We start from the raw sequence: 20,647 nt of genomic DNA on the forward strand, positions 1-20,647 counted from the left end.
CTGTTTTACACAGCGGTGAGAAAAGGAATGATGGGGTTACTGCATCTTTAACATGTCTTTGTGCTCAGGACCTTGGAAGGGAATATTTATCTGGACCGATGGTTTCAAAGGTTTTAAACCATCCATGGTTTCGATTTGAGTCTGTGGTGTGGCAGACGACATGGCGGAGAGGGCCTGGGGAGACAGAGCTGCTGAAGAAGTAAAAGAGCAAGGGCTCCCTCCTCGTGAGACATCTTTCTCCCACGGGGTCTCACATCTTAACGGTTCCACCACCCCCCAGCAGTTCCTCAGACCGGTGACTGAGCCTTGAATGCAGGAGCTCTGGAGGGACACTTCCGATCCGAACGTAACCCAGACTGGCCTTGAACACTCTAACTGAAGCTGACCCTGAATTCCGGATCCTTCTGCCTCTACCCACTGAGTGCTGCAGTTACATGTACTGCACATCCAATATGCAGTCATCTTTCTAAATACAACATAAATATAGAGATGAACTCAAAAGCCAAATAAACAAATAAATCAATTAACTAATTAGTTAATTAAAAGGCATATTCAAGCCAGGCAGTTGTAGTACACACCTTTAATCCCAACACTTGGAGGCAGAGGCAGGTAGATATTTTGAGTTCGAGGCTAGCCTGGTCTACAGAGCTAGTTCCAGGACAACCAGGGCTACACAGAGAAGCTCTTTCTTTGGAAGAGCAGCCAGTGTTCTTAACCACTAAGCTATCTATACCCCCCCTCTCTTTTTAATCAGTGAAATTCAGCAAGTCTGTGTCTGTAATTCCATCACTTGGAGGAAAGCTGAGGAGGATAATTGAGAGCTGGAGGCCAGCCTGGGCTATGTAGTGAGACCTGGTATCATCAACAACAGAAAAGCAAGCTAGACTGGCTACATTATAGTCCATCATACACTGAGATCTGCCATTCATAGTCACTGTCAGAGAAAGGGCATGGAACAAGACATTCAGAAAGGAGTCAGAGGCCGAGGGAGACAGGAACAGTGAGAGGACAGAGTATAAGAGCTACAGTCAGGTGGCATGTTTAAAAAACAACAAAACTACAGCCGAGGGTCGGTCATTACATCACCTGATGACAGCCAGAGGCTGGGTCCCTGGAACAGGAAGATAGGATTTGTGGACCGAGGCAGTTCACTCTTTAGCTTCAGCAACTTCCATGGGTTCCACGCTAGAGAAAACTAACCCAGAAGTATTGAGAGCCGCTGGAAGCAAAAGTCCATGAGAGTATACAGCAGGCGACAACTAGTGTTCAGGAGTCAACCTATCAGAGCTCAGGCTTCGGTTAGAGGAAACCATCATGCAAGGCATTATGGAATTACTGCCTCTTGAATGAACTGGCTGTCTCTTGTAAACTTCTTGTGCAATAACAGCTATGATTCTCCCCATTTACCATGCATCTCCATGTTACATGTACATGTAATCTCATGATTGCATCTCAATCTTGGGCACAACTTTCCCTATACATTTGGAACTAGCTCACTGTACTGGCCCCATTGGAATCACATTAAACTGCGAGAATGCCCTTTTCTCAAAGGAGAGTGTTTTTCTTGTATGGCAATCTAGGGTTCAATTAAACTTCCTAAATGGAGTTGTATCACATTCAGTTTCAAGCTCTAGCAGCAAGTGTTAATTCAGTGTAAGAACACACTTTTGTGCTATTCTGGCCATACACAGTGCAAATAGCATTCGTGTCTGTTCCCAGCAAGTACAGTGTATTGGACTGCAGAGAAGCTCCTGTTTTACTTAGTTTAAAATACTGAGTTGAACTAGATATGCCAACAAAAGGCTTTTCACTAACATCAATAAACTATATACTATAAGAACAATTATCAGGTAAGAATTACATTCACAATGTCCAGTCCATTTATATTTGGCAAGTTTGGATAAAGCAATCTATTATCTATCTTATATTGGTGAGTTTTGTACCTAAATCACTTTCTATCATAACTTGCATTACCAACCTAAAAATTCTTTTTAGATCTTAAAACATTTTCTTAGATGGGGCTGGAGAGATGGCTCAGAGGTTAAGAACACTGACTGCTCTTCCAGAGGTCCTGAGTTCAATTCCCAGCAACCACATGGTGGCTCACAACCATCTGTAATGAGATCTGGTGCCCTCTTCTGGCCTGCTGTCATATATGCTGTATACATAATAAAAAATAAAATCTTTAAAAAAAAAAAACCATTTTCTTAGATAAACAATTTAAGCTTTTATGTCTCTCAACCTTTATAAACTTTAAATCTCTCTTTGTGAGTTTCTTCTCTGAATTTGGTAACAAGGAAAACTGTAAAACTATAACTATCTAGTCTTCAACCCCATCAAAGACCTGAGAAGGATGTAATATTACCTCTTCCAAACAACTTCCAAAACTAAGAAATGACAGAGACAGCTGGCTACCTGGACAGTCGAGTCACTCAAGGTTCCTCTGCAACACTGGAGCACCCATCTTCAGCCTACAAGCCCAGAATATCTGACAGACTTTTCTGTGAAGCAGGAATTTTGAAGGACTGTCCTCTCTTGTCTTGGCGAAGTTTAGCAATTGACTTCCTTTGTGTCCTACTTGTCCAATCTGGACAGCATACTGTCAGCAGTTGAGACAAGGGCAGTTTCTTGCCCAGTGGCTAACTTTGCCGCATTTAAAGCAAACTCCATATGGGGGTTCTTTGGTGCCTATCATCTTCTTTGAAGTAGATTGGTGCTGCCAGGAGTAGACGTATCTCACTGTCATGAAAAGCATTATGTTATTAAAACAACTTAAATGCCATATTCTGTAGATCTCTGAAGTGTTTGAAGACCATCTGTTTATCTCAAATATATCTCTGTTTAACTTTGAAAACATAACTAACATGACTATAAGTTTGATTTTTATAGGTGACTACTAACTTGAATTTCCTAATTATCCTAAACAGTTTTTTGTTTTGTTTTGTTTGTTTGTTTGTTTGTTTGTTTGTTTTGGTTTTTTGAGACAGGATTTCTTTGTGTAGCCCTCACTGTCGTGGAACTAACTCTGTAGACCAGGCTGGGCTCAAACTCACAGAGATCCACCTGCCTCTGCCTCCCAAGAGCTAGGATTAAAGGCATGTGCCACCACTGCCTGGCTAATAATTTGTTATTATATATACAGTGTTCTTCCTGCATGGATGCCTGTACACCAGAAGAGGGCACTAGATCTCATTATAAATGGTTGTGAGTCACCATGTGGTTGCTGGGAATTGAACTCAGGACCTCTGGAAGAGCAGCCAGTGCTCTTAACCTCGGAACCATCTCTCCAGCCCCCACCAGTTTGTAATAGTAGCTTTCAAGGACTAGAACTTTTTTTTTTTGGGGGGGGGGTTCGAGACAGGGTTTCTCTGTGTATTTTTGGTGCCTGTCCTGGATCTTGCTCTGTAAACCAGGCTGGCCTTGAACTCACAGAGATCCACCTGGCTCTGTCCCAAGTGCTGGGATTAAAGGCATGCATCACCACCGCCTGGCTTTCAAAGACTAGAACTTTACATTTTTTTGTTTGTTTTTGTTTTTCAAGACAGGGTTTCTCTGTGTAGCTTTGCACCTTTCCTGGAACTCGCTTTGGAGACCAGGCTGGCCTCGAACTCACAGAGATCTGCCTGCCTCTGCCTCCCGAGTGCTTGGACTAAAGGCGTGCGCCACCACCGCCTGGCTACATTACATTTTTAAATGAGTTGCATAGGTACGATACATTAACCAAGAGTAAAAACATATACATTATGTTGGAACAAAAATCACCTTAAATTTGTATCAATATACAAAAATCCATACCAATGTAAAATATTTGAGACTAGTAGTTGTCTTTTAGTTTAAAAGTAGATTCAATAATCTACCCTTTTATCCTATCATTTTTATATTTCTTCCCTTTTTCTTTTCATCCATCATCTCCCTTTCTCCCCCAACACTTTATAGAAGAGAAAGAAGGATAGAAGAAAGAGATTCCTTAATCTAACCTCCTTTGCTTAATTTCCTCCCTGACCATGACCAATAACAACTTGCAACTAACCTCCCTAAACAACAACAAATATCCATAACCCATCAAACCTCAAAAAACCTCCTCTTGGGAACGTGGGTGTCTTGTTCTTAAAATTGCTTCCTGCTGTCTGGAAGTAATGTCATCTTTAGGGGACCCTGAGGAAATTAAGATAATGGTCAAGTCCTAGGAAAACTAGCCGTATCATTCATTGTTTTGTCTCTGTGTGATGGGAAGGTTCAGGGATTAACTGAAGTCCTGGCTGGAGTAGTCTGAGGCTGGACCATCTTAGCTAGCCACTTTGAAGTTGTCCTGGATGCTGATTTTTGAGGAAACAGCAACATAGGCATTGTGAGAGGCTGGATCACCTAGGCTACTTGTCTGTGGAGGCCCAAATTACTGAGGGTCAGAGAAGCTGAGCTTACTTTACCCAGCAGGGCTGCATAAGGGGATGATTTGACCACAGGCATGGTTACCAGTTGTTTGGAAGGGTCTACACTTGGCTGTGCAATAATGTGCTTTGATCTTACAAGGGGGAGGTCTTTTGCCCACCCCTTGGCATTGTTATAAAAAGCCCCTTTGAATGAATGGAAAAGGCTGTTGGGTATTGACCCAGGTCCTCCCAAAGCTATCCTGTGTTTCTGTCTGTCTCCTCTTTGCTATCTTTTTATTTAATATTTTCTTATCCCTCTCTCCTCATAAGAACTTGAAAAGGTGGGAGCTGGTCTCCCAGACTTGTCTTCATTGGTGTCTGGTCCTTTTGTTCTGAAAGCACACAAACTTTTAAAGATATCATACATATCTGCATTAACATAAGTATGAAATGTGTGATGTGCACAAATCAGCTAAAGATGAATCTCTATTCTGTGTTTGAGCAGGTAAAAGGTATCTGTCAACTTTATAAATCCATTTGGACTGCATAACAAAACTGTAACATAAATCTCCATCCATGCCGTATGAAAGGATAACTTGTAATAATAAGTCATGAGGACTCTGTAGCCAACAAGATTGATCATGTCTGATCCAGTCTCAGAGTTGTTCCCATGTAGAAGGATCAGCTTATACATCACTGTCTTGTAGTTTTTCTTGGTTTCTTCCTTCATGTCTGCAGCCAAGATATTCAGGAGGCCTTTCCCAGTCAAATATGATCTTTATTAATTATAAAGGAATCCATAGCTTTTCATTTCCTATGGAAACAAAGGCATAATCTCTCCCACAATGCAACACATTTCCTTAATTCCATTCTGAAGTTAAGAAATCCTTAAAATATATAGGCTGGTTTAAATCAGCAGTTTTTTCCACAATCCAATGTCTCTCCTCAGCTGTTGTTTTTTTGATCATTAGCATTTTAAAATGTAAAGTTAATAAAGCACTATTAATCTCTCTCTGGGGGTCTTTGTTACCCCTTCCTGTTCATTAAGCATCTCTGGAAAGTATGATTAGATCTTTCTACAACTGCTTGTTCTGTAGGATTGTGTGGTATGCCTGTAATATGCTTTATGTTGTAATATGTAAAAAATTGTCTCATTTTCCCTGGTTGATCTGCATTCATTAGCCCAATGCCAGCCTTTGGCACACCTCTGCATACTCCAGTAGGCTGGGTTGTGGTGGTATTGTGTTCCCCAGAATATTGTGTATCCTAATAAACTTATCTGGGGTCAGAGAACAGAAAAGCCACAATATTAAACATAGAGGATAGGCAGTGGTAGCACACGCCTTTAATCCTAGCATTCCAGAGGCAGAAATCCATGGGTTCAAGGATACAGCCAAGCATGGTGACTCATGCCTTTAATCTCAGAAAGCAAGCCTTTAATCCCAGGGAGTGGTGGTAGAAAGCAGAAAGATATATAAGGCGTGAGGACCAGAAATGAGAGGCTTTTAGCTGGTTAAGCTTCAGGCTTTCGCACAGCATTTCAGCTGAGAGCCATTAGGATGAGGACACAGAAGCTTCCAGTCTGAGAAAATAGGACCAGCTGAGAAGTTGGCCAGGTGAGGTTAGCTGTGGCATGTTCTGTCTCTCTGATCTTCCAGTATTCACCCCAATAACTGGCCTCAGATTTGATTTTATTAATAAGACTCTTTAAGATTCCTGCTACACTGTGGCCTTCTTTTTAAATTATCTCTTGAAAAAACATTATTTCTAGGAATGCCTTGTCTACAATCCCTTTTGAAATCATCTTGCTTGCCAAAGCCAACACATTTGACAGGTTGGCTTTCCTTAAAACCTTCAGATTACTTCTATTAAAGTTGCATCATTAGTATGAGATACAGTGTGAGTCATATTTCTGATCCATTCATCTGTTGGTACTGATCTTGCCTTTAGAGGCTTGATCACCTTTTTGCATTCAGAATTAGCATTTCAAAAGCCAAAGATTTGATTAATATTTGTCTGACTTCTGGATCTGATACTATTCTATTTACAGCTGAAGTCAATCTTTGCATAAAATCAATGACAGCTTTTTGGGGAGGGGCTTGTATAATTTTAGTAAATGACTCAGACCTCTTTCCTGATTCTTCAAACTTATCCCAAGCATTTAAGGTTGCTGAACAACATAGCACCAAGGTGTGGTCATCAAATTCAAATTGCCTTTGCAATTCAGCATACTGGCCTCCACCTAGCAACTGATCCTGGGAAATATTAATACCTCTAGCCCTACTTCATTGTTCTATGGCCCTAGCTTCCTCTTTCTACCATGTTCTCCATTGTAACTGAGGACCAGCTTCCAACATTGCTGATGCCAAATCTTTCCAGTCTTGGGGGCTAATTCTATTCTGAGTTGCCCAGGAGTTTAATATCTGCTTCACATAGGGTGAATGCATACCATATGAATTGACTACTTCCTTGATCTCCTCAAATCTAATATTTCTATAGGATTCCATTTAACTTCTTCATAACCTAAATTTGGTACTAATAACCTTGGGCTGCCCTTCTTCAGTTTCATCATGCAGTGATGTGGTAGGTTCTTGTCTAAATTCTTGTCTGTGTCTGAGTGTTTTTCTTATTTTCATTAATAAGTCTTTCTAAGACTTGTATCCTATCAGTCAACATTCATATTTGGCACAATTATCAAACCACATTTTATATTTGCCACAAAAGGACACTGTGGCTATTAAGGATACAATGTGAATTAACCAGACTAATAGTTACAATTGGCATTATGTCAATCCCAGCTAAGTTGTTTATCTCCTCATATACTGCTTCCATTTTTAAGCCATCCATAGTAGCACCATACAGTGTCGTAACACCCTGTATTATATTTCCCATCCTTAATGTGGGAAGGATTTTTCTTTTTAATATTATTTAACTCTCTCCTAAAGGACTTGCCAAATGTCTTATTGACTTTTCAGTTTGTCTGCAGAGGCATAGGTGGAAAACTTGGGCCCCTTCCATGATTTCCAAAAGTGAGCCACTTTTCCGAGTACCCAAGAGCGGCAGCAGCAGCAGTACCAGCTGGGCTGGCATGACCTCTCTGTTCTCAATAGAGCGCCAAATGTTGTGAGTCTTTCTTTGGACCACCAGCTCCCAAAAAATGACATGGAGATTTTTTATTGATTATGAAAGCTTGGCCTTACCTTAGGCTTGTCCCCAACCAGCTCTTATAACTTAATTAATACATTTATATTAATCCATGTTCTGCCACGTGGCTCATTACTTCTCCTCAGTACCATACATCTGACTTCCTCTGTGTCTGGCAGGCGAATCTCCTGTGCCTCAGATTCTTTCCCACAGTTCCTATCTCTCCCTGGAAGTCTCACCTCTCTTCTCCTGCCTAGCTATTGGCCTTTCAGCTCTTTATTAAACCAATCAGAAGGTGTTTTAGGCAGGTAAGGAAAGACAGAGACACATCTTCACAGAGTGTACAAGAAGATTACCCGAACTAACTAGAAAGATGGCTCAGTAATTAAGAGCACTGGCTGCTCTTTTGGAGGACCTAGGTTCAATTCCCAGTGTCCACATGGTGGCTCACAACTGTGTCATTCCATTTCCAAGGGATCTAGTGCCTTCTTCTGGCTCCCATGGGCACCAGGCATGCACCTAACATGAACGTAGACAAAATATCTATACACATAAAATAAAAATAAAAAAATAAAGAGCTGGATGTTGGTAGCTCATACCTTTAATCTCAGCACTTGGAAGGCAAGTGGATCTCTGTGAATTCAATGCCAGCATGGTCTATATAGTGAGTTCCAGGGCAGCCAGAACTACATACAGAGGCTTTGTTTTAACGAGAGAGAGAGAGAGAGAGAGAGAGAGAGAGAGAGAGAGAGAGAGAGAAAGAAAGAAAGAAAGAAAGAAAGAAAGAAAGAAAGAAAGAAAGAAAGAAAGAAAGAAAGAAAGAAAGAAAATCCATGCTTTTGTTGCATTTCTGACTTTCTGATGTCATCATCTGGTACTCCCAGGAGACTTCTTGGGATTAGAGACTCGTAGGGTTTATTTGTGTGTAAACTCTGTTCCAGGATGCTCCTGCCTCATTTTGTTCTCCTTACAGTCATTTAAAAAGCAAAGATAATTTGAATCAATTTTGAGATTCTTTTGGGATATGGTCTCACAGTGCAGCCCACACTCACCTGGAGTTCACTGTGTAGCTAGCTCAGGCTGGCCTCAAACATGTGTTCTTCCTGCCCTATACCCAAGAGTGATGAGATTTCAAGAATGAGCCACCGTGCCCAGCCAGTTTATGTAGAAGGTTACTCAAGACAGTGCCTTTCAAACGGCTTCAGGATGAGAAGCTGTTTCTTTGTGTTTTTTGTTTGTTTGTTTTGTTTTTGTCTTTTCAAGACAAGGTTTCTCTGCACAGCCATGGCTGTCCTGGAACTCGCTTTGTAGAGCAGGCTGGCCTCAAACTCACAAACATTCCCCTGCCTCTGCCTCCTAAGTGCTGGGATTGAAGGAGTGTGCCACCACCCGGTGTATTTGTACATTTGATCGCCAGCTGGTGGCTCTATGTTTTGGAAGGTTGTGGAATTTTAATTTATTTATTTTAAATACTTTTTTAGATTTAATGTGTATGAGTGCCTTGCCTGCATGTGTGTATGTATGTGCACCACAGGTATGCCTGATGCCCTGAAGTTCAGAAGATGTCATCAGATCCCCTGGAACTGGAATTATGGATGGTTCTGAACTACTATGTGGATGCTGGGAAATAAACTCAAGTCCTCTGCAATAACAGCCAGTGCTCATAGCCACTCAGCCATTCTCCAGCCCCAGTTGTGGCATTTTCAAGAGGTACAATGTCATGGAGGACCTGAGTCACAGAACCAGCTTTGAGATTTAATAGTCTGCCCCTACTTCCTCCGGGTTCTCTGGTTCCTGGATGCAGATGTCGGGGTACCACATGCCTCACAGTCCTGCCTCTATGCCTGCCCTGCCAGCATGAACCATATTCCCTCAAACAAATGAAACCTTCCTTCCTTCTTGCCAGGTATTTGGTCAGAGCAACAAGAAAAGCAACTAATGCAGATGCTATCTGCTGGCATTTTTAGTTTTAGGATTGGTGGTAGCTAGTGGTCCAGTAATTTAATGAATGCATTCCAAATATTTACCTAGTAGTTAAAAACATATTTCAGACACAGAAGTGGGTGATAATGGCTATTGCTAGGACTAAAGATAGCCTCAGATCATTTTCGCTCTTGATCTGCAGCATTCCAACTCTCCACAAACCATGCAGGCTCTGGTCAACCAGCCTGCAGAATCTTGAACATAGTATGACTTTTGCAGGAGACTTCAGTTCATACCCGAGATGGAACATCTAGGTGGATGCTTCCAGAGGTTTAAAGACCTGACTTCTCGATGGATGGTGGTGGTGCATGCCTTTAATCCCAGCACTTGGGAGGCAGAGGCAGGCAGATCTCTGTGAGTTCAAGGCCAGCCTGGGCTACAGAGTGAGTTCCAGGAAGGGCGAAAAGCTACACAGAGAAACCCTGTCTCGAAAAACCAAAAAAAAAAAGACCTGACTTCTCAGACCTCAGAACTCTCAGCCTAGAGAGCAGCTGTCTCTTTAAAAGCCAGTGCCCTTCCTTTATCCTTCCTTTCAGCACACAGCTGGCCAGAAGCCACTTAATCAGACATGCCACCCAATCCTGCAGCCAGTCTGATAACAAGACTACTGTTGCATCACGGCCCAGATGGGAAAAGGGGAGAATGCTCTAAGGAGCAGTAAGGGTTAGCTGATAGACACAGCGGGGAGGCAGGAGACGCCTATGGAACTGGATTTTAAGGATGCTTTATTTAGAGAAGCCTTGCCATGAGATTGGATCAAAAGGTGGTCTGTGTGGGTATCTGCCTTGAAATACAAGCTCTAACACTCTGCCAAAGACCCCAAGGTTTCGTGCACACTTACTGATAACAGTGGCTTCTAGATGCCCAAAGAAATTATCCAACACTGAGCTAAACTAAAGCACCTGGATTGCTGTAGCAAATGAGGAAGAAGGGATTGAAAAGCCAAGAGAAGTGGTCCTCAGTCTGTGGGCTGCACGACCCTTTTGCAAGGTCGCGTATTAGATGTCCTGGCTATCAGATATTTATAGTGTGATTCATAACAAAATACAAATACATAGCAAAATTACAGTTATAGAATAGCAATGAAAATAATTTTGTGGTTGGGGAACTGAATGGGGAGCAACATGAGGAACTGTATTAAAGGGCAGCATTGGGAAGGTTGAGAAGCACTGGCCTAGAGAATGCTAGGGATGTAGAGTGTCTGCACGAGACCCTCAGATCAATTCCTAGTACCGTGTAAACCAGGCTTCATGGTACATGCCTGTTATCCCAGCACTCAAGGGGAGCAGGCAGAAGGATCAGGAATCAGAAGATGAAAGCCATGCTCACTTACCTTTGTAGCAAGTTTGAGACCAACCCAGGCTACATGAGACCCTGTCTAAAACAAAGCCCAGGGAGGGCCTGGAGAGGTAGTTCAGTTAGGCACTGGCTGCTCTTCTAGGAGGCCTGGGTGTGATTTCCAGCCCACAACCATCTTTAACTCCAATTCCAGGGGGACCTGATGCCCTCTTCTGGCTTCCATGCACACAAGTGGATCACATGTAACAGGTGCCCTGAACTTAACACATCTGACACCATGATTGAAGTGCTATTTAGGTCTTGGAACCCAGCATGTAGGCAGCACCACCTGACAAAATAAAATAAACAAACAAACAAATAAACAAAAACCACGAGAACAAAAACCTGATCCATCAAAGTCCATAGTTCAGGGAAAGTTCCTAAATGTTCTAACCTTGCTTTTGACTTCTGTAGTTCCTTTTCAAACTAACTGTTCTTGCTAATTGAGGTATGTCAACCAGGATATGGCTTTGTGCTTGAAAGCTCACCCTGAGAAACTCGGCTCAGGACTGCACTCAGGCCTTCATAACTTAGTGTAGCCACCAGCCAGCTAATAAAGACTCTGTATAGCTTGAACCATGTCCAAGTGGTCTTCTCTGTTGAATACCTCACAACACTCAGATTTTTTTTTTAATGTTTCAAATGTTCAAGGAAATGGGCCTACTGGAGAAAATATGCTGTTTGAGACAGGGTCTCACTGTGTAGCCTCAGCTGGCCTGGAACTCACTGTGTAGCCCAGGTGGCTTCTAACTCGGAGAGATCCACCCACCTCTGCCTCCTGAGTGCAGTGATTAAAGGTGTGCCTCTCCATGCCCAGTGAGAACATGCTTACTGAGGCAAGAAAATACAGTGAGAAAGGTGGATGTGCCCTGTAATCCCAGTTCTTAGAAGACTAGCGATACAGGAAGGTCCAAGATCTGTATAAGCTCCATAGCAAGACCCTGGAAAAACAGGAAGAAAGGGAGGGAAGGAGGAAATGTGAAAAGATATGAGACATCGTACCAAGAAACAAGCAATTAAGTACACGAGGTGGGGCAACACTGTCAATTAAGCACCTGGAAAGATCTCAAAAACCAGGTGGAAGGGCAGTACCCCCAGGGACTCCAGATGCAGGTGACACAGGATCCTAGACCTGGGCTGTGCCTGAAGCCTCGAGGGATGTGAGCCACAGCTTCAGGCAGCACATCTGATAGGACCAGGCGGTGCCTTGCCCCATGTCCCACTTCTGACCTGGACAGGCCTGGTCTCCTTTGACTCTGGTTGGCTCCTCCACAGGGATGACTGGCAAGGAGGTGAAGTGGACAGGGTGCATATGCCCACTCAGCTGGTCCCGCAAGCCGCATCATCACAGGTCCCTTCCTGCTGAGATAGATGGATCGACCTACCACACAGGTGTAAAACCGAAGAGCTCTGGATTAAAGGGCTCATTGAACAATACAGAGTCTTCCAGGCAAAAAGTGAAGGGCCAGTCCTGAGACAAATCCCCACAGCCACCAGCCCCTCAACCAGACAACACACAGGGAAATGTCTACTGGACCGAAGGGGCCACGGTGTCTCCTAACATTTCATTGGGAGAAAAATATCAAACGTTCATTTTAGTTCAAATTGTCTGTACACAAGACGGGCCAGACAATGACCAAGGGACAGTCCTGGAATAGTTCAGTTCCTAAAGAGAGGATTGCTACTTCTTGGTTGTTTGGTTCCCAAACCAGAATGCAACACGACTTTCATGGTTAACCTCCAGTGTCTTCCGCCAAAGGGAGTAAGAGAGCTCTTGTTCTGAGCCAAACGTCAGTAACCATGCCCGGAGAACACCGATTCAGGTTGACCGGAATGATGTGTTCCATGGTGGAGAGGTCACGTGAACGTCTGTAGTCACGGGACAAAAGAAAGTCGCAAAGCTCTTGTCAAATACAGTGGGGGGAACATCAGGGAGGCAGTTTCTGCAAAGCAGAAAACTTTACCTTGGGTTTCTGGTGTACCTGATGACATTCCTGGCTTGGTGGAAGCTACTGGTGTTCTGGATTAAAATGTTCCAAGACTCTTCTCTTAGCCTCAAAATGTTCCCTCAGATACAGAGGTTGGTAATGTTATGCAGGAGGTTAGCTCTGGGTGGGACCAACCAACAGGGCACCAAAGATGGGTCGGACTCACACACACACACACACACACACACACACACACACACACACACACTCATTGGTTAACCCCCTAAAGGCCTTGAAACAGTGCAGAGACAATGGTGGTGGTTGGCTGGTGGCTGAGATATAAAGATAGCGAACAGTCAAGTGGAGATAGATAGGCCAGCTCAGGCCAGGAAAAAAGTTAGCAAGCAGGCCCATGCTAGCTAGGCAAGACGGAAGGCGCTTTAAGATCTCCCATGTGCCGACAGCCGTCCCTTCCCCTGGTAAAATCTTCAACTTTAGGTGTACTTAAACCCTGTGCATATTCTTAAATTTCATATATTTGTATAAAATAGACTGAATTCTGGGTTAAAAGGCTTCTGAGAAAAGCATGCCCCTCTCCCTGAAGAACCAGCCTAGGGCAGGAGGGGAACAGAGTGGAGAAGAGGAATAGGAACCCCATGGCTGCCAGGGTGGAGGCTGTTGCCGCCTGGCTTAGCCTACCTTTTTTTTTTTTTTTTTGATGGGAGGGTACATTTATTTATTTTTTATGTATGTACATATGTGCATACATGTACACAGGTCACAGCATGCCTTCAGAATCAGAAGACAACAATTCTTCCACAAAACATAGGTCCTGGGGATTGGATTGAACCCAGGTCATTGGGTTTGGTGGCAAGTACCATACTTCATGGTAGTTCTAACTGAATTCTTGACACTTCCTCTACTACTGTGTCCCATCTGAATTCTTTTTCAGGAGCATAACAACCCAGACTGATGCTGGGTAGAGACCACAGGAAACTATAGACTCCTCTATAAACCAGTGATTCTCAATCTGTGGGTTGCGACCCCCTGCCAAACCTCTATCTCCAAAAATATTTACATTACCACTCATAACAGTAGCAAAATTATGGTTATGAAGTAGCAAAAAAAATTTTATGGTTGGGGGGGATCACCACATCATGAGGAATGGTATTAAAGGGGCGCAGCGTTAGGAAGGGTGAGAACCACCGCTACAAACAGTAAGTAGTAATTGGCTGCTACGGGGAATAGAGAGCCCTAGATGATTTGGGCTCTCAACCTGCAGCATTCCATTTCCCCATAGTCATGAAGTCCTGGTGTCAATCAACTGCAGAACCTTCAACATAAATGCGGCTCTAGGAAACTTCAGCTTAATTGAGCATACTAAAAAGAACACGAGTGGTTTGCCCTGTGTGGTCATGCACACCTGTAATCCCAGAATTTGGAAGGCGAAAGCAGGAAGATCAGAAGTTCAAGGTCATCCTTGGCTACACGAGACCTTTAAAAAACAAACAAAAAAGGGAATGTGCAGTGAACTCCACTGATCTTCTTCTACTCCTTTACTCTTTGCTTTCCCCTTTTCTACCTCTCAAGAGTGCAGCTGTGGCGGTAGAGCACATCTGCACTTCCATCACTCAGTGGCAGGCAGATCACTAGTTTACACCAGCCTGGTCTACAGAGTGAGGCCCGGGTCTGCCTGGGCTATGTAGCTTGACACTGTCTCAAGAAAAAACAAAACTGCCCAACTCAGATCTCAGATCTTTTCCAGCAGGGCTCCACCGCCATATCTAGGAAGCACTGTTCTCCCCTAGGAAGCATGTGGTCTAACACAGAACTGGGCCAAAAGGCAAGGCGGAGTCCAGGTTGAGTGTGTGAGATCTGCCAATGCTGGGCTCAGTTCAGCTCTACTCATACAATCCAGCTGGACGAGCCAAAGGCTCATGCCCTCCGAAACCTCCAGTCAGGGAGGCTCCGCCAAACTCCACCCCTTCTTGCAGGCCAGAGGGCCTGTCCTTAGTCCTCTAGCTAAAGTGTGTGGTGTGTGTGTGTGTGTATGTGCCAGTGCCAGAGGTCAACTTCATGGGGCATTCCTCTGGAATCCACTTTACTTTGGAGACAGGGTCTCTCACTAACCTGGAACTCACCTGATTGGTTAGACTGGCTTGTTTCCACCTCCCAACACTGGGATTACATGCGCACACCACCACGCCTGTTCTTTTAATGAGTTTCGGGAATTGAACTTGAGTTTTCGAGCTTGCACAGCAAGTACTTCCCGGCCTTGGAAATACATATTTTTAAAAATGTTATTTACTTTTATTTTTAAAGTTTTTTAAACTTATTTTTATTTTATGTGTGTGGGTGTTTTGCCTGCATGTGTGTCTGTGCACCATGTTTGTGCCCAGTGCCCGCAGGGGCCAGAAGAATAAAGACAGTGTGAGCCACCAGGTGGTACTGGGAAACAAACCCAGGTCCTCTGGAAGAGCAGCCAGTGCTCTTATCTGCTGAGCCATCTCTTCTAACCCCTGGAAATACATTTGAGTGGCTGCCTCACAGATGGATCAACACTCTCCTGGTTTTATTATAGCACTTAGGACACCAGAAGTGTTTGGAGACATAGCTCTTGACATTTTAGCCTCCATTTCTGAGTCACGAGAAGTGGTAAAGGCAGCATTTAGGATGTACCTGCCATCTGCATTTTCATGCAATCCTCACAAAGACCATCTCAAATATGCTGGTGGAAATTGCATTGCTTTAAACGCCCTGCCCCCCAACAGAGTCTCACTATATTGTCCAGACTGGCTTTGAATTCAAGATCTCATTCCTGCTGTACCCTTCTGAATGCTGGGGTTCATAGGCTTGCATCACTACACACAATTTAAACTATTTTTCCTTCAAGGCTCTTTGCTTATTAAGTGCTTATAAAATATTTCTATGCTGGGTGTGGTGGTGCATGCCTTTAATCCTAGAACTCAGGAGACTGAGACAGATGGACCTCTGTGCATTTAAGGCTAGCTGGTCTACAGAGCATGTTCCAGGCCAGCTAGGGATACACAGAAAGACTCTTCCAAAGCAATAGGATGTTTTTAAGACATGTGAGCTAGGGAGATGTTGCAGAAGTTAAGGGCACTTACTTCAGGGGATTCTGATTTAGTGCCCAGCACACACATGGTAGCTCATGACTATTTTCCAGCTCCAGGAGATCTCATCCTCTCTTCTGATGTTCACTGGCACAGCAGGCATATGATGTACATACATGTATGCAAAACACTCACATACACAAAATAAAAATTAAATATAAATTTATTTATTTATTTATTTATTTATTTATTTATTTATTTATTGTTTTTCGAGACAGGGTTTCTCTGTGTAGTTTTGGTGCCTGTCCTGGATCTCGCTCTGTAGACCAGGTTGGACTCGAACTCACAGAGATCCACCTGGCTCTGCCTCCCGAGTACTAGCATTAAAGGCATGCACCACCACTGTCCAGCATATAAATATATTTTAGAAGACATATATTCCACCACTCCTGATGAAAAGGCATCCTAATCCTTAGCTAATTTATGTAAGCATGACTCCATAAAGCTCTAAGCTAGTACTCTTGTTCTTAAGAGCCTCTAAATACATTCTTTTTTTCCCCTTAATTCATATTTTATGTATGAGTTCTCTGCAAGCCAGAAGAGGGCATCAGATCTCATTATAGATGGTTGTGAGCCACCACGTGGTTGCTGGAAATTGAACTCAGGTCCCCTGGAAGAGCAGCCAGTGCTCTTTAACTGCTGAGCCATCTCTCTACCCACCCCCCCAAACACATTCTTGACTGTCTTTTTGGTTTGGTTAGTGTGGGGGTATTGGTTAGTGTGTGGCTGTATACACACATACACACAGAGACGGGGGAGGTTGTGAACTGTCATGTGTGTACTGGGACTTGAACCTGGGCCTTCTGAAGAGCAGACAGCGTGCTTACCCATTGAGTCGTCTCTACAAGCCCCTCCACCTTATTTTCTAAGACAGGGTGTCTTCTTGAACCTGGAGCTTTCTATTTCAGTTAGACTAGCTGATTAGTAAGCCCTTGGGATCCATCTGTCTTTCCCCTCCAGCAATGAGGTTACAGATTCAAGCCCTTGTGCCTGGCTTGTGTGCGGCAAATGTTTGTGGCGTATGCATATGTTGTGTGTGTGTGTGTGTGTGTGTGTGTGTGTGTGTGTGTGTGTGTGTGTGTGCATGCCCATGTGTTCCTGCTGAGGCCAGAGGAGGATTTGTGTGTTTGTTTTATCATGCTCTGCCTTATTCCTCTGAGCAGGAACTCTCACTGAACCTGGAGCTAGATGAGGGGCCAACTATCCCCAATGATCTGATTCTTCTGTCTCCACCCCTACACAGCACTGTGGCTACAGGGGTGGGTGGGGCCATGCTCAACTATTTACATGGGTTTTGGGGGTCCAAACTCAGGTCCTCATGCTTGCTCAGTACCACCGCACCACCCTGTACCTTCCCAGCCCTGACATTTATATCTTACAGTTGCGTATTACCCTATACTTTTCTTAACATAAAAACGATAACCAGGTGACTGAACAGACAGCTCTGCAGTTAAGAGCACATACTGCTCTTGCAGAGGACCAGAGTTCAGTTCCCGTATACATGTTGATGGTTCACAATCAGCAATAGCTCCAGGTATAGGGAGATCCAGTGCCTCTCAGCTCCGAGGACGTCTGCATTCATTTGTACAACCCCCATACACGTAACTGAAAATAAATCTTATGAAAAAAATTGATAACTGAGAGGCTGGAGAAATAGCTCAGCTGCTGAGAACATAAAACTGCTTTTGCAGAAGATCAGAGTTCGGTTCCTAGCACCTAGATTAGGAAGCTCACAGCTGCTGCCTGTAATTGCAGGGAATTGGATGCCTCTAGTTCCTCGGGCAACTGTACTCACATGCATATATATATACAAATAGACAAGAAAAACAGCCAAAGAAAAAGTACAAGAAATGCATAAATATGCAAAAACACATAGGCTCACACACACAGGAATCCCATAAAAACACAAAACCGGAAGCCATAATATATATGCAAAGGATCTGTAAGGTTTAAAAAAAAGTGTCCTGACTTAACATTATTAGACAAAGGACCTCCAAAGACGCTGTTGAGTTCATTTGGTGTTGGCCATCTGCTGTCTGGCACAGTGCCTACCCTTAAGAGTGGTTTGTTTGACCAATGGAATCGAATTGAAGACCCTGGCATTAATCCATGCACATATGAACACCTGGTTTTTGACAAAGGAGCCAAAACTATACAATGGAACAAAGAAAGTATCTTCAACAAATGGTGCTGGCATAACTGGATGTCAATATGTAAAAGATTACAAATAGATCCATATCTGTCACCATGCACAAAACTCAAGTCCAAGTGGATCAAAGACCTAAACATAAATCCAGTTACACTAAACTTAATAGAAAAGAAGATAGGAAGCACTCTTGAACGCATTGGCACCGGAGACCATTTCCTAAATAAAACACCGACAGCACAGACCCTGAGCACAACCATTAATAAATGGGACCTCTCAAGACTGAGAAGCTTTTGCAGGGCAAAAGACACAGTCAATAAGACAAAAAGACACCCAACAGATTGGGAAAAGATCTTCACCAACCCCACATCTGACAGAGGATTGATCTCCACAATATATAAAGAACTCAAGAAACTAGACATCAAAGCACTGAACAGTCCAATTAAAAAATGGGCTAAAGAGCTAAACAGAGAATTCACAAAACAAGAACTACAAATGGCTGAAAGACATTTAAAGAAATGCTCAACATCCTTAATCATCAGAGAAATGCAAATCAAAACGACTCTGAGATACCACCTTACACCTGTTAGAATGGCTAAGATCAAAAACACCAATGACAACCAATGTTGGAGAGGATGTGGAGCAAAGGGAACACTCCTCCACTGTTGGTGGGAATGTAAACTTGTACAACCACTGTGGAAATCAGTATGGCGGTTTCTCAGAAAATTAGGAATCGAACTACCTCAAGACCCAGCCATCCCACTCTTGGGCATATACCCAAAGAATGCTGATACATACCATAAAGATACATGCTCAGCTATGTTCATAGCAGCACTATTTGTAACAGCCAGAACCTGGAAACAACCTAGATGCCCATCAACGGAAGAATGGATGAAAAAAATGTGGTACATATACACAATGGAGTACTACTCAGCAGAGAAAAACAATGAAAGCATGAAATTTGCAGGCAAATGGATGGAACTAGAAAAAATCATCCTGAGTGAGGTAACCCAAACCCAGAAAGACAGTTATGGTATGTACTCACTCATTGGTGGATTCTAGATATAAAATGAACAATCAGACCACAACCCATAGAACCATAGAGGCTATATATATAGCATGGAGGTCCCTAGGATGACTGTGGCATATAATAAATTTCAGTTTTACTCAATTATTGAAAAAAAAAAAAAAAGACTTGTGCCATTCCCAGTTCTCTCTCTGCCTCCTGCTTGTGGATCAAGGTGTGAGATCTCAGCTGTTCCTGCTGCCATGTGTGCTCTGCCATCATGGACTCTAACTTTTTGTAACCATGAGCCCAGTTAAATGCTTTCTTTTATAAGTTGTCTTGGTCATAGCACTTTGTCATAGCAATGGAAAAGTAAGACACCAGACTAGCTGATCAGGAACTTTCTAAGGATTCTCTTGTCTCTCCTCCCACCTCACTGGAGGAGTGCTGGGGTTACAGACACATGGAACTGTGCCTGGCTTTACATGGCTTTTGGGGATCTGAACTCAGGTCTTCATATTTGTTCAGCAAGTGCTTTAAGATTGAGCCATTACTGAGTCTACCAAGTTGATCGCAGTCCTTGGGGGAGGATTTGCCCTGGAGGAGGTGGGAATGGGGCGTGGGCTGGAGGTAAGGGGAGGGGGTGCGAGGGGGGAGAATAGGGGAACCCGTGGCTGATATGTAGAACTGAATGGTATTGTAAAATAAAATTAAAAAAAAAAAGAGTGGTTTGTTTCCCCAGTGAGACTCCCTTGGAGAAAATTAATTTTTCATTTCCAAGTGGCTATCCATAGGAGATAGGCTCTGGGTTAGGAATGGTGGCACAGATCCATTTCTCCTTTTCAGCTCTAGAACCCCATCGGGTGCATATCCTACACATGCTGCCACTGTCTTGTGAGTTCATCTGTGTGCCAGCCCTGCTGGATCTAGAAGGCCCTGTTGTATTCTTCGGTGTCCTCTGGCTCCTAACACTTCTGCCTCCTCTTCTGCAGAGTTCCCTGACCCCTGAGGGGAGGGATTTGATAGAGACATCCTTTTAAGGTCTGAGTATTCCAAGGTCTTTCATGATGCATGTTGTCTGGCTGTGGGTCTCGGTATTTGTTCCTATCCGCAGCAGGAGGAGACTTCTCTAATGATGGCTGAGCAAGGTAGGGAATCTATGTAATTTCCAAGGTTTTGTTTTGTTTTGTTTGTGAGACAGGGTTTCTCTGTGAAACAGTCCTGGCTGTCCTGGAACTCACTCTGTAGGCCAAACTGGCCTCGAACTCACAGAGATCCACCTGCCTCTGCCTCCCCAGGGCTGGGATTAAAGGCGTGCTCCACCACCGCCCGGCAACTTCCAAGTTTTAATACAATGATTTATGTTAGGAAGCCACAGGAGATTGTATGACTTATGTTTCAGATTAAATTTGGAACTGTACTGAAATTAGAAACTAGCTATCTGGGGGGAGGGGAATATGTCCCTAGATACCTTGGGTTGGTGAAGCAGATAGTTGAACCGGTGGCTGCAAAACGCTACAATAGAAACCGGCCCGGGCTGAGCGCCTAGGAGGGAAGAGGGGCGGGGCCGGGCGCGGAGGGGGTGGAGCTGGCTCTTA

The 20,647-nt window shown here is 43.6% G+C and overlaps 1 long non-coding RNA gene across 1 annotated transcript; it reads right to left on the reverse strand.

Moving 5' to 3' along the window:
- Window positions 1-1,798: 1,798 nt before the first annotated feature.
- LOC121822846 (uncharacterized) lies at window positions 1,799-16,014 on the reverse strand. Its single transcript, XR_006064125.2, has 3 exons — window positions 15,892-16,014; window positions 14,905-15,037; window positions 1,799-2,739 (listed from the first exon to the last, which is right to left on the reverse strand). It is a non-coding gene; the product is annotated as an uncharacterized LOC121822846 (long non-coding RNA).
- Window positions 16,015-20,647: the final 4,633 nt, after the last annotated feature.

Source organism: Peromyscus maniculatus, chromosome 15 (genome assembly GCF_049852395.1).
Source record: "Peromyscus maniculatus bairdii isolate BWxNUB_F1_BW_parent chromosome 15, HU_Pman_BW_mat_3.1, whole genome shotgun sequence".
Taxonomy (NCBI): Eukaryota; Metazoa; Chordata; class Mammalia; order Rodentia; family Cricetidae; genus Peromyscus; species Peromyscus maniculatus.